The following is a 12,424-nucleotide window of genomic DNA, read 5'->3' on the forward strand; positions in this document are numbered from 1 at the left end:
GCGAGAAAAGGTCTGCTGTGTGTAGCTGCACAGTGAGGGGGAAGAGAAGGGAATTATTGACTTGTGGAGGAATAAAGAGAGGGGCAGTGGCGGTAAGAGTTGGAGAGTGAAGAGTGGGAATATGGGGAGGGAGCAGTGTGGTGGGAGAGGCACAAGAGCGAGGGTAGAGGAAGGCATTGGCACAGAGGGGCGAGCATCTGAGCATCAGACCTGGGGTGGGCGATACCCACAGGCGCAGCGAGGGAGGAAAGCAGGGTGATGTGGTGTCTGGGGTGGCCAGGAGAAGAAGTGGAGGGAGACAGTCCTGCTGAAGATGAGATGATAACTGCCTATCATTGGGCAACTGTGTTCTCCTCCAGACCTCGAAATTACACTGCCGGACATAAGGTTCCACGTTCCTCTGCTGTCAGCAAATAGCGATGGGAAGATGTCTGTCTGCCCCAGCACTCTACATTGGCTGATCAGCATATATAATAGGCCGTGTGGTGTGAGATAATGTTGTCAGTAAGATCCACGCAGAGTTTTGTTGAAGAAGTTGAAAGCTACAGAGAGAATGACAAAGACGACTGTAATTAAAGATGGTATCATAAGGCATTAGCTGCAAGGACAACCTTAATTCTGATGCTTCTCAACTGCGAGCACTTTGCTTTGTAGCTTAAATGTTTTTATAGCAGAGGTTTTCTTAATGTTATTCTTAAAACATAATGCACAACATGTCATGCTTGGGTTAACTACTTTCTACTGTCTGGCCCTGGAAATCTGTACTCATATGAGTAATGCTTGCACATGTGAAAAAATCACTGGAATTAATTGACATCACTTATCACCTCCTAACTTATGGGAGTCAACAGATACTGCAGAACTTGCCATATAATACACTGAGCATACTAAAGTTAGTCCATATTTGTGTATAATTGATGAAAGTATTTTAAAACAGTATCTGTTACCTCTTGCCTGCTCATACTTTATTGTTCAGATATAAATGTATAAATACATTTAAAATAAACATGTATTCCAACAGCAAGGGATCATCTGTCTGCCAAGCCTTATCACAGCTATTTGGGGTTTTTGCATTTCTGTTTCTCTCTCTGTTGGGTGTTGGTTTTACCTTCTCAGGATGGAACTGGATCAGGAGCCAAAAGAATAAAATTAAGATGTGTCCAGGTTGTACATGTTTCAGCATATTTATTCCAATCTCAGGATATACATCCTGTGAGCATCAAAACACATTAGTCTGCAGTACAAGGAGAGTCTGTGGTCCGACTGTTTCTAAGAGAAAACGCAGCTGGACTTTTCATGCTAGAGAAAAAGCTTCATTTTCATGTGACTGCTTTTCTTTTTTGAGTGTACGGGTATATAGAAAAGGCTGCCTGTTAGGGGTGAAGTGAAATGATGACCGATGTCCCTCAGTGCTTGCAGAGCAGCCCCCGGGGGAAGTCTGACACCCAGGTGAGGAGAAGGGCCACCACCTACCACCATGAGATGATGCGGTGTGGGACTTCCCCTGGCTGGAGCATCCCTCATTTGGGGTTTCTGAAATCAAAGGGCAGTACACACATTCTCGATAATGACCAGCTTCCTAATGATAGTAAAATGGGAATTATGCAAGGCTGCAAGCAAAGGACAAATTCTGAATGAGAGAAAATGAGTTCAAAGCATGTGATTAAATAGTGGTAGGCTTAAGGTCTTAATTCTCCTCTCCCACTATGCAAAGCAGGAGTAACTAATTTGTAGTCAGTGAAGCTACAGAGATGTAAAATGGCATCGGAGGAGAATCAGGCCATTGTTCTCTGCAAAACTCACTGATAAGACATTAATTACTAAAGAGAAAATGCCATCAAAAGGATTTTAACTGCTTTGCAGAACTCAGGAGACAAACTCATTAAATGCTATGTCGTACAGGGAATTAGTTCCAAATTTGTGAATGCAGAGAAGGCAAACGCTGCACTACAGATAAATGGTTGATCGTTTTGAAAGCCTTTTTCAGAAGGCCTACTTTCTTTTGGAGGGGGAGCCAACCCCACACATTACATCCAGAGATGAGAAACAATTCCAGATAAAATAAATCATCCTGAACCTTGGTCCATCTCACACACTGAATCCCAGCCAACTGCAGTTGTTTAAGGTTTGTGAAAGTTCACTGGACTCTGTTTCCTGCCCAGCCTGTCTCCCCTTCCTCCCCTCCACTCCCAGCTCTTGCCTTAGGTCAAGCCAGGCTTGAAAGCAGAAAAACTAAACACCAGTCAGACAGCATCATGTGCGGTCTTTCAAGCCATACACCCAGTTAAAGTGGTAGAGATCTCACTGGGGGAAATCCCAGCTCCAGGGGTATGATAAAATCTACAGTAAAATTCTCATTTGACTTCTCCAAGTGCAAGATTTTATCCTCATCCTCTGAATAATCCCCAGATCATTTTGCAGACCCCGGTTGCTGAGATAGAGTGACCAAGTATTTGAGGCTTCTGATTTTATTTTTTTTTTTTTAACAAAAGCCCTGAGCATTAATCCTCCATTAAACCCACCACAGAGGAGAAGCTTATTAATATACAAGGCAGAACAGCAGAGGAATTGTTGGTGAGAAGTGAAAACATGACCGTGTCACGGGGGACAGCGGTGCATGCCCCAGCCCCAGCACGTGCCATGTCCTGCTGGGGGACCCTGGATGCTGCGGCTCCCAGGCCAGCATCATAGATCTTGAAGGCACATTTTTGCCCCAGACTTTTTTGGCCCATCTGCCTTTTGCTTTGAGCATGGACAAAAGCAGAGTGGCAAGAGGCTGGCAGTCAGGATTCTTGGGGCTGAGCACATCCAGCCATGTGATGGGACAAGGGAAGCGCGACAAGAAGATGCACTTGTCACATGAGCCAGGGGCAAGGTGGGGATGCCAGGACAATATGTCCCTAACACATGACCTGTGTGCAACGCTGTCCTGTGATCTGATGGGGTGACTGCGTTCCTTTTGCAGGATCTGTGTGAAGGAGAGAGTCCTTTCAAACGTCCCCTACATCCCAGCTCTTTCTTGTCACTGTTGTTCAAACCCAGCCACTCGAAGCAGGAGAAGGTTCAGACTATGTCATTGGCGTCATTGCGTACTGATCACACTTTGGGACTGGTGGCAGGAGCTCAAAGGGATTATTCACAGTCCCTCGAGCTGCCAAAGAGGCCGTGCACTGTAGAGCAGCAGGAGTGCTTCCCTGGCTCACAGGAGGACACGTCTGCCAGGACAGCAGCAGGACTGCTTCAGTTATTTCAATGGATGGTGCTGCAGCATCACAGACGTCATTTCCAGCTCAAGTGGCACAGCGAGGCTGTCACCTTTCCTTTGCGCATTGGGCTGGATGCTCTTCTGCTACCAGATAGTTCAGAATTCTCCTGCCCCAAGCAGTCTTTGTGTTCCCATGATTTGGCTGCACTTGGTTGGAGTGTTGTGGTTGTCAATCCTGTGGTATAATTCTGGGCAATAGTGTAGATGACACACCCACAGATTTTTCGGATATTTCCTCCTCCGATCAAGGAGATCAAGTCTGATCAAGTGAGCGTGACCGCAAAGGCATGTGGACGGAGTCACCAGAGGTGCAAAGTCTTAGACACAAAATGGGGAATGTCCAGCTGCACAGCTGGAGGACAGTGGAGGTTTGGGTTGCCCTGTTACAATGGTAGCAGTGAGCACCCCTGTGCCACACTGTGTCACTCACTGGGGTGGCATGTGCCCAGGCCATCTGACTGCAGGTGGTGGAGACCATGGGTTGCAGGGAAGTGTGTGCCACCGGCTAAAGAGATGTATAGCATGAGGTCCTTCAGTGCAGGTAGCCACCAGCTATCTGGGGCACATCCAACCTGGCCTGTGCTGTGTGTGATCCCCTGGAGGCAGCAAGAACACCTGGCAGAACCCAGAGACGGTGTGAGCCAGAGGAAATACCCAATGGCTCTAGGCAGGACCAGAAGTGAAGACATACATCAAAGGTCAGGAAAAGGCTTAGAAGCAGCCACGATGGGTTTAATTTAACAGGTGGGTTAATTGCAAGCACGGCCTGGAGCAGCCGATCATCGCTGTAACCTTGAGCTCCAAGGGCAGCCAGGAAAGTGTCCTTATCCAGCAACAGGTCACGGATGGGGTGACCTCTAATAGAAAGAATGTCTTTTTTTGTGAGTGATGTATTTTGAATCCAAATCTACACGGGACCTCTTTTAGTAATGAATTCATACTAAATTAGGGAAAATCTTAGAGATGTCCTTTTACTGTGTTTGCAAAGGCATCTTTTCAAAGCTGCCCCAAAAGTGGATTAATAATATGAAATAAAAATAATTAAAATAGCCAACATCAAAGTCATGGCTGTGCTGCTGCAGTGTCCCATCACTGGGCATCGGCTTGCTGGAACTGTGTCCGTTCCAGTGTTTTGTTAAAATACTGCATTGGGAACAGTAATTAAACAGATTCTGATGATGGTTTTTAACACATGCCAGCTGGCTCCCAGCCAGTGTCGAAGCAGAAACATTGTGCAAACTCATGGTCAATGATGACTTTGATCTTTGAAGGGCTTTGTAGTGGCGGAAGGAAATGGGAAGATAGGAGGGAGGGAGAAGAGCGCAAGCAGTGGGGAAAAAAGAGAGTAACATGCACTAGAGTGGGAATTATCTCCTGCACCTTGACAAAGGCAGTGGGTGCTTTCTTCCTTCCCCTCTTTCTTTATGTGGGGCAGTAAGCACAGTCATAAACATCATCGTAAAAGCCCCGTTTTGTTAAAGGCAACCCATATGAGTAACAGAAGTCCCTTGAATATTCCCACATGTGTGCCATTGGGATTGCTCTGTGAGTGACTTCCCCTGCACATTGGCTTGCAGTAGCTGGCCCTGCCAGTGCATTAATGTGCAATGGACACTGGACAGTATTGGAGTCCTTCAGGACAGAACCTGGGACAAAGATGAAGAAGAGGCCTTCTGTGGCCAAGAAAATCATAAACACACTAACTAGTCAAATTATCTGCTTAGACATTGCCTGAAATGCTGCAACAGTTCTTTAGGCACAAGGAAAATTATGGCTTCTGTCCCACAAAGTTCCCTGTTTAGATGTTGCATGAACAAGTATCAAGGATAATGGATGACTGCGACTGGCAAGAACAAGCAGAGCGGGATGTCTCTACAGTTCTGAGCAATTAGTTTATATTTGGCATGACTTTCCCGTGCTAACAGTTAGCAATGGGCACGAAGAAGGAGAATCACATTGTCCTTTTTTAGCCTTAGAGATATGCAGATGGTTTAGGTAGATGAAGTTGCTGATTTCCAGGAGCAGTGCTAGTTGTGCCTTGGTCAGCAATAAGCCCGTGTTCCCAAACTGTGCTGGAGGACTCTGAATATTGGTGTGCTCTCTCTCAAGTGAAGAGATCGCAGCTGCTTTTGCTCTAATATTCTTATGAAATTCTTCACAGAAGTAGGCTTAACAGTACAAGCTGCAATGCTTCTGTAGTAGCACAGGAAAGCTGGAAAACCTTGCAAATATCTTCACACTGAAAAAAGTATCTTTACTTCCCTTCCAAAATCTTCATTATTGATAGATGATGACACTTAGGATTTTTCCCTTTCTTCTGTTTTGTAATGAACAACATTTTAAATTCATTAATTTCCAGCTCTGGAAGGATGCATTTAGCAGCCATGGGGTTTTGGTGTGACTCCTAAGAATTTCAAAGAATAAAATCCTTAATGAGTTCTCCTGTGCTTTTGCATGCACAAAAGATGCTGTCAGTGAGAATAACCTTTATTTTAGTTTGAGGGCTCCAGCAGACAACTGAGTTAAGTAACCAACCTTGCATCAGCTGATCTCCCAGAGATGTCAATAATCATTTACATGAACTTCTCACCTGCTCTAATTGCAAGGTGAGACAACTCAGCATGAACTCTGGTAGGAAAGTTTTAAGCTAAAGCATTTGCTCCACAACTGAATGACAGTAGTTCAGTTTTGTATCTGAGCCACAAAAAACAATAAGCTGGAAAAGATAAGCATATTGTTTACAGGATGGTGTCTGGCCCCACTGCAAGGAGACCTTGAACTGGAATGTAAGTACAAGCAATCTGTGAATCAGTCTTGCATTTTATACCAGTCAGGTCCTCTGTGTGGACATATTTAATTGATTTACAACTGAGTAATAGCAAAGAAATTTATGTAAATCAGTTCTAAAGCAATTTAAGTGTGCACAGTGTAGCTCATTCTCTTAATTAAAATCCTATTAATTAATGCAGGTTTTGTGTTTATATGCAACATATTGCAGAGTTCTTCAGATAGTACACCTTGAGCTCTAACAGCAAAAATGGCCATGGCATTGAATCCCCCAGCAATATGCAGGAGTACAAATGCCATGCCCAGAAAAAAAGAACCTGGCAATTAGGTCCACCATGGACTTCAGATAATTTCCCATGTGCTTGTCCAATGTACCTCACATAATTTGAGCATCCTTGCTTTCTGAGTTTGTTTGGATTCTGAGCCAGGCTTGTAGAGATGTGCTGAAGGAGGGCAGCAGGAATTCAGGGGCTCTTCCTCAACGTAACTGAGATCCTCCTGCATGTACCCACTTGATCTCCCTTTTGGCTTGCAGGAAAGAGACCCAAAATCACAGCAGGCCTGATTAAAATGCACAGTCCCTTGGTCGTTATTTTAGTGCTATGACAAAATCCTTGTTCTAAAAACTGGGAATGAAGAACAGCTCTTGCTGCTGCAGCAGGAGGGACCGAAGCAGATCAGCAGCCACTGCTGGAGGAGCAGCTTCTTCCCACAGGGCTCCCAGCTGCCTCTGCTCCCATGGGTGCTGCTGGGTCCCCGACACAGGACAATGCCCCTGAATTGTCCCTACACCATGAGGAGCCAGAACCCAGGCCTGCAGCCCAGCCAAAAGCATAAGGATGCTTCAGAGGGGGCATCGGTGCCTCTGTCCCAGTGCTGCCAGTGGCTGCTGGGACGCTGCCCCCAGCACTGCGGGCAGCCACCCGTGCTGCAAGGCTGTGCTGCAACTATTTGCTACCAGCATTTTTAATTGGACTTTTCCCAGATGGAAAGACACATGTACACACAGAGAGATGATATATATAATGCTGAATAACCACCTCACAGGTCATTGATTGACTTCACCTTTCACAGACACATGTAGAACTTAACAGCTTTTACAGTAACAACAGGAGCCAAAAAGAAATGCTACATTCTATGACGCTCTAACTGCAGTCATATGGCTGCCATCATCAGTACTTGCTACACATGCTTTTCTGGGAATGACCCTCCACCTAAAATAAAGGTATTGCCTCCGGCTCCTAGCGACACCGATGGCAGCTTCATTGGCCTGGGACTGCAAGCAGCTCAGTCATTTATATGACATTTATCCATCCAGAGCTCTTTTTCTACAGCAAGGTGTATTTTTTCTAAGTGAAGACAGTAAGGCAGGAGATCTTGGTTGGAATCAAGAATTTGTTTACTGTAAGCACGAAAGGGAAACAAGGTCGAGATAGCTGATCTTCTATAGCCACGTCCAGTGAAGTCACTCTCATGCCAGCCAGCCCTGGGGGATGGAGGGAGGCAGGGGGGTGCCCGTACCCGAGCAGAAGTACAGGCACAGTTGTGATGCTCCCAGGTAACTGAAGTGTCACCCGGGGAGAGTGTGCCTGGCACACACAGAGGAGTGACAGGTACATGGGGATTAAAATAGTCTTGTCACAAGAGCTCAGCACCAGACTGGGAGCTCTGACCTCATGCTTGTGCTCTGCCAGGAGCACCTAGTATGAAGATGAGCCTTTGGGTAGCTCAGCTGCAGGTGGAGAGAGCAGGGCTGGGAGCACTTCTCCACTGCATGAGAAGAAATTGGGACAGCTCACTGAAGACTGGAAGGATGTCACATAGCAAGAGTAATTCAGACACAAAAAACATTTTGCTGGAAGGCCCAATACATAGAGCACTTGAAAATGTTGCCCTGTATAGCTAGGGACGCACCTCTGCATCCCAGTGGAGAGCCAGACAAAGCCTGATAAGAGTAGCAGTTCATTACAAGCTTTCCTTACTTAGTTAAGTATTACTTTCCAAAATACTTGATGAAACTGGAGCCATCATTTTCCTTGAAAAACCAGATTACTGCTGTCATTCTACTGGAGTGCCACTCTGCCTCTGTGAAAGGTGAAAGGGAGTTCCTAGGAGATACTTAGTCACAGCTTTAACAGATCTTGCTTTTTCAGTTGAGTTTGATGGCTCGCAGAAAGTTACTCCTCCCTTAATGAGCCCCTGGGGATCCAGTTGTGTATTTTTTCAAGATCTGTGATTCACATATGTATCTATCTGGCATCCTCCCAAATGTTTTCAAAGATAAAATGTGAGATGAACATCTGGTTCACACTATTACAATATTTATTAAACACTTATTTCTTCTTCAGAAAAGCACCATCTGCCACAACTCCAGCCCTTGTTTTGTAACATGGATTTTTCTTCAGAAGTACACAATGAAATAAATCTTCACCAGTTACCGTCCCCAGAATTTCCTGAGATGAAAAAGCACAGTGACAGTAGTAGGCTCCATGAATTGATTTGCTTCAAAAATCCTATGTTATTATCTAACTCAGTAAGAAACCATATTATCAAGGATACTAGCTCCACTTCACATTATGAAGAGCTCGTTTACGCACCTTGATAAATCCATTGCTGAAGGATTTGATGCTTTTTCAGCAGCTTAGAGCACTGCATCTTCAAGCCTTGATAGTCAAGGTGTGGATTTTGCAAAATCTCCCTTGTGTCTCACAATATTTTTGGAAAAGAGAGACAGCTTGTTCTGGATATGTAGAAAGTTAATTTTCATGCTAGTTGAATCCCTGTCTTTATGACACGTAGAAAGCTAATTTCATGCCAGTTCAGTCCCTGTCTTTATGTTCCCTGTTCTTAAGACCAGTAGTACCCAAAAGCCAGGAGAGAAAACCCCTCTGAGCCATCATCTGCTTGCCTCCTTCAAAGGCAACAGGATTCCCCATGTTTCCCATGGTCCTGAGACACATTTCTGAGTCACTCATTTCTTTTGCATGACATTTGTAGACTCATCTCACTGTGCTGGGGAGCTTGAGTGTCTGAAAGGATTATAATCTCCTGGGCTTTTAGGCCCTTCTTCTTGCCTATTACTAAAGCAAATCTAAATAAATGCTGTTAAGAGGCTAAATTCAATTTCCTGTCTCTTGGTGTTGCAGTACCACATCAATAGGAAGCTGTATACACATCACTCTGTGCCCAAGGAGCACCATACAACTGATGGGCTTCATAAAGTGCCAGGTCCTTAATGTCATGGTGCTGGGTAGCAACAGTGCATGACTCCAGCCCCTCCAGTCAGTCCTGCCTGGAGAAGGCAAGGTGGAATGAGCACATTTAGCTTAATTTCAAACTCCCCCAGGTACTGACAGCTGAAGATCTTTGCACAGAATGAGCTGCTTCTGGGATAAATGTTTGGTTTAAGCTACAGTAAAGCAGGGAGACCAAGGTGGAATCGGTTCCTCCACCTATAGCTGGCTGAGGATCTGACTTGACACGCAATAGCCAGGCAAGCCCCTGCAGAGAGAGTCCTTCTCCACTACAGGCTACTACAAGTCCTTTCTGTCTAAAGAGACTCCCAAACCCTGAATTTATACCTGCTGAACAGTTGGTGACAACGGCAGGAGAGACGATGGGTGAACTCCATGAACACCACACGATGATGCTTTCCTCACATGGATGTCTCTCTGAGAGTAGCTCCCTGCACCCCCAGCTCTCTGTGATGGCAGCATGCAGCTACACTTGTGTCCATAAATTCTCGCTGTATTTCTGCCTCCATAATTTATGCTTTTAATTAACCTGGGCGCTTTTAATGCCCAGGTATTGCATGGTCCATGGTGCAGCACAACATGAAAACAGCCATGGAGACTGGGCCTCCTGCCAGCCTGCTCCTCTGGGTGCCCTCCCACCCTGTGTACCTCTCTCGAGACTTTGCTGGAGTTTGTGGTCACAGCAGCAACAAAAAGGAATAAAGAAAAGTAACGCCATCATGATACGACTCCATGGTGAAACTGTTAAAGGATATTCTACATACTACAAAAATCACATATTTCTAGTCTGGACCTGCTTTTTTTAGAGCATTAGAAAGATGTACTGAGTGGTGACAATACAAGAGATAACGAGTATGCCTTTTTAATGACAATCTGAAATTGATCCCAAATGTGCTGCTGATGAGTGCTTAAACACACCCCCCCTTGAGCAGTACAAATGATGTAGGGATTTTTATCCGAATTAAGACCTAGTGGGTGAAGGTTCACACCTGTATCAGCTTCACAATAAGTTTCCCAAAGGTGAGGGATAAACAGGTAGAATCTGAGATTAGAAAGAGTAAGCAAGCATTATCTGGAGCCAGAAATGCCTGCTCACACCATGGCGGCCATGGAGAAGGTACAAGTGATGGCATGCTGACTTCAGGGAAACCAGAGATTTTCCTGCAGAGGTTCCCAAAATCTGTACCCCTGTGGGGAGGGAAAGGCTCAGACTCCTCGCGAAATGAACACCAGCAAAGAGGACTCAGAAGTGACCCAGACAGCCCATGGCCACAGCTATCCCAGGGAAGAATTACCTTTTCTTAGTGATTTCTGGATGTCAGGGGAATTTCAGTTCAGGTAGTCCTCACTTGCCCTCTAATACCAAAACCAGACCCTGAGTGTCTTCAAGAGAGCAGCTGAAACCACCGCACCTCTGCTGCTGGACTTTGCCCTGCCCTTGGTGCAGAGCAATCCCAGAAGTTCCGTTACTTCTCCCAGAGAGAAATGAGGCTGAAATCACAGTGGGCACAGTGCAGAGGTAAATTCTCCAGCTGTGCCTGTTGCATAAAAATCCTTCTGCTGCTCCTCTAACAATACATTCTTGCCGAACAGCCAGCAGCCTCGGTATAACTGCTACTAAAACTGAAACATGGGCAAGCGGGAAAATTTGCTTCAAGATCACAGGAAACCCTGTGCTTGAGGGTGGTGCTTGCAGAGCAGCCCAGGGCTGGCAGGCTGCTGCTGTAAACATAGCCCAGCTGGGTCCTTTGGAGGAAGAGAGGTCAGAGGTGGAGGTCACCTCTGTGTTGCCCTCCAGGTCAGAGATCAATCCCATGGCATTCCTTAAAAAAAAAGAAGAGTGAATGTGTAACCTCAGCAATGTCACCAAAATTCCTTCTGACCGTTAAACAAGCTGAAACAGGCATCCAGAGCTACCGGAGCTGCTGTGCCAGAGAATTATCTACGCAGCATGGTTGTATGGTCACTAGCAGCTGATGAATTTCCACCGCGGTTTTGCATACCTCAAATGCGAAAAAGGCGATACAAAGCCAAATTCCTCAGGACTTATTTCACAGCAATTTTAATTGTAAACAGCTCCTGCATGCAAGTACCGTATGGTACAGAGGGTGAACAGGACTCCGGGCACAGGACATGCAGGCACACACACGAGAGTTTGAATGAGAAGCGCTTGTGCAGAACCGATACCTATTGCCATGCGCATGCACAGGCTGATGAAACCCAAAGCGACAAACTCTAAACGTGTGCACTGAGTCGGTTGTGTGAGCTGCTTCCACGCACGGAGCCAGGAGATTATGGGAACTTGCTGCACTGGATAATTCCAGTGGGGTACGAGGAGTTTCATTCCGCTGCCTGAGGGTGGTTTGATTACTCTGTACAGCGTGTTGCAATCCTCAATCAGAACGTTTCACTACGTTCAGTACGCCGCATGGGAACATCTGGCAATTTACAGCAGGACGTCTTGTAGCATTTAATGCCTGAGTATCTCTTTCCTACAACCTATTTTCATTTCACTGAATAGAGACCAAATTTCCTGAATTTTTAAATAGTCTTGCTAACATAATCAAATTACCGTGATTACTCGGCAACAATTTCAAAAAGTCCTAAAAGCACTGTTCCAACTTTGCAGTGAATTCCTATTACATGTAGAAGATCTTGTAAACACTCTGAATAAAATGCTTTTAATTCAATCAGAAGAGTAAACAGTGGTTGTTTTTAGCTATTCAATGTATTTGAGCCACAAGCATTTTTCCAAGTGAGTGACTATGGGGGTTTGTAATGCAATGCAAAGCAAACACAGAGAATATAAAAATCACACTTGTTCAAACAGGATTAAAGAGTTTATTCTAGCAGAGTTTCCAAGGATTTCAAAGAGAAAATAGCAAAATTTTTTTTGGTGGTTGTTAGGGAGGTGGAAAATATGTGATGCCTGGTCAGTGATTGTACTTAGTAGGATCCCAGCGGTACCGTGCAGCCCGCACTCCCGCTGGGTAGCAGGGCAGGGATGCCATTCATTTTTCAGTCTCTCAGTCCTCTGCAGCTCGCTCCAGTTCTGCCTTTGCTCAGCAATCGCTTTCACTGCATTTTGTTAACATGGACTGGAAGCCAGCAAAGAACT

At 45.4% G+C, this 12,424-nt stretch overlaps 1 long non-coding RNA gene across 2 annotated transcripts; it reads right to left on the bottom strand.

Moving 5' to 3' along the window:
• Positions 1-7,400: 7,400 nt before the first annotated feature.
• LOC119145659 lies at positions 7,401-11,649 on the bottom strand. 2 transcript variants are annotated; one of them, XR_005103480.1, is made up of 3 exons: positions 11,310-11,649; positions 10,602-11,129; positions 7,401-8,505 (listed from the first exon to the last, which is right to left on the bottom strand). It is a non-coding gene; the product is annotated as an uncharacterized LOC119145659 (long non-coding RNA). The 2 variants fall into 2 exon arrangements; XR_005103479.1 differs by lacking the exon at positions 7,401-8,505 and having other exon boundaries at positions 10,038-11,129.
• Between the last annotated feature and the right edge of the window lie 775 nt (positions 11,650-12,424).

The sequence above is a fragment of the Falco rusticolus genome, chromosome 3, assembly GCF_015220075.1.
Source record: "Falco rusticolus isolate bFalRus1 chromosome 3, bFalRus1.pri, whole genome shotgun sequence".
NCBI classification, from domain to species: Eukaryota; Metazoa; Chordata; class Aves; order Falconiformes; family Falconidae; genus Falco; species Falco rusticolus.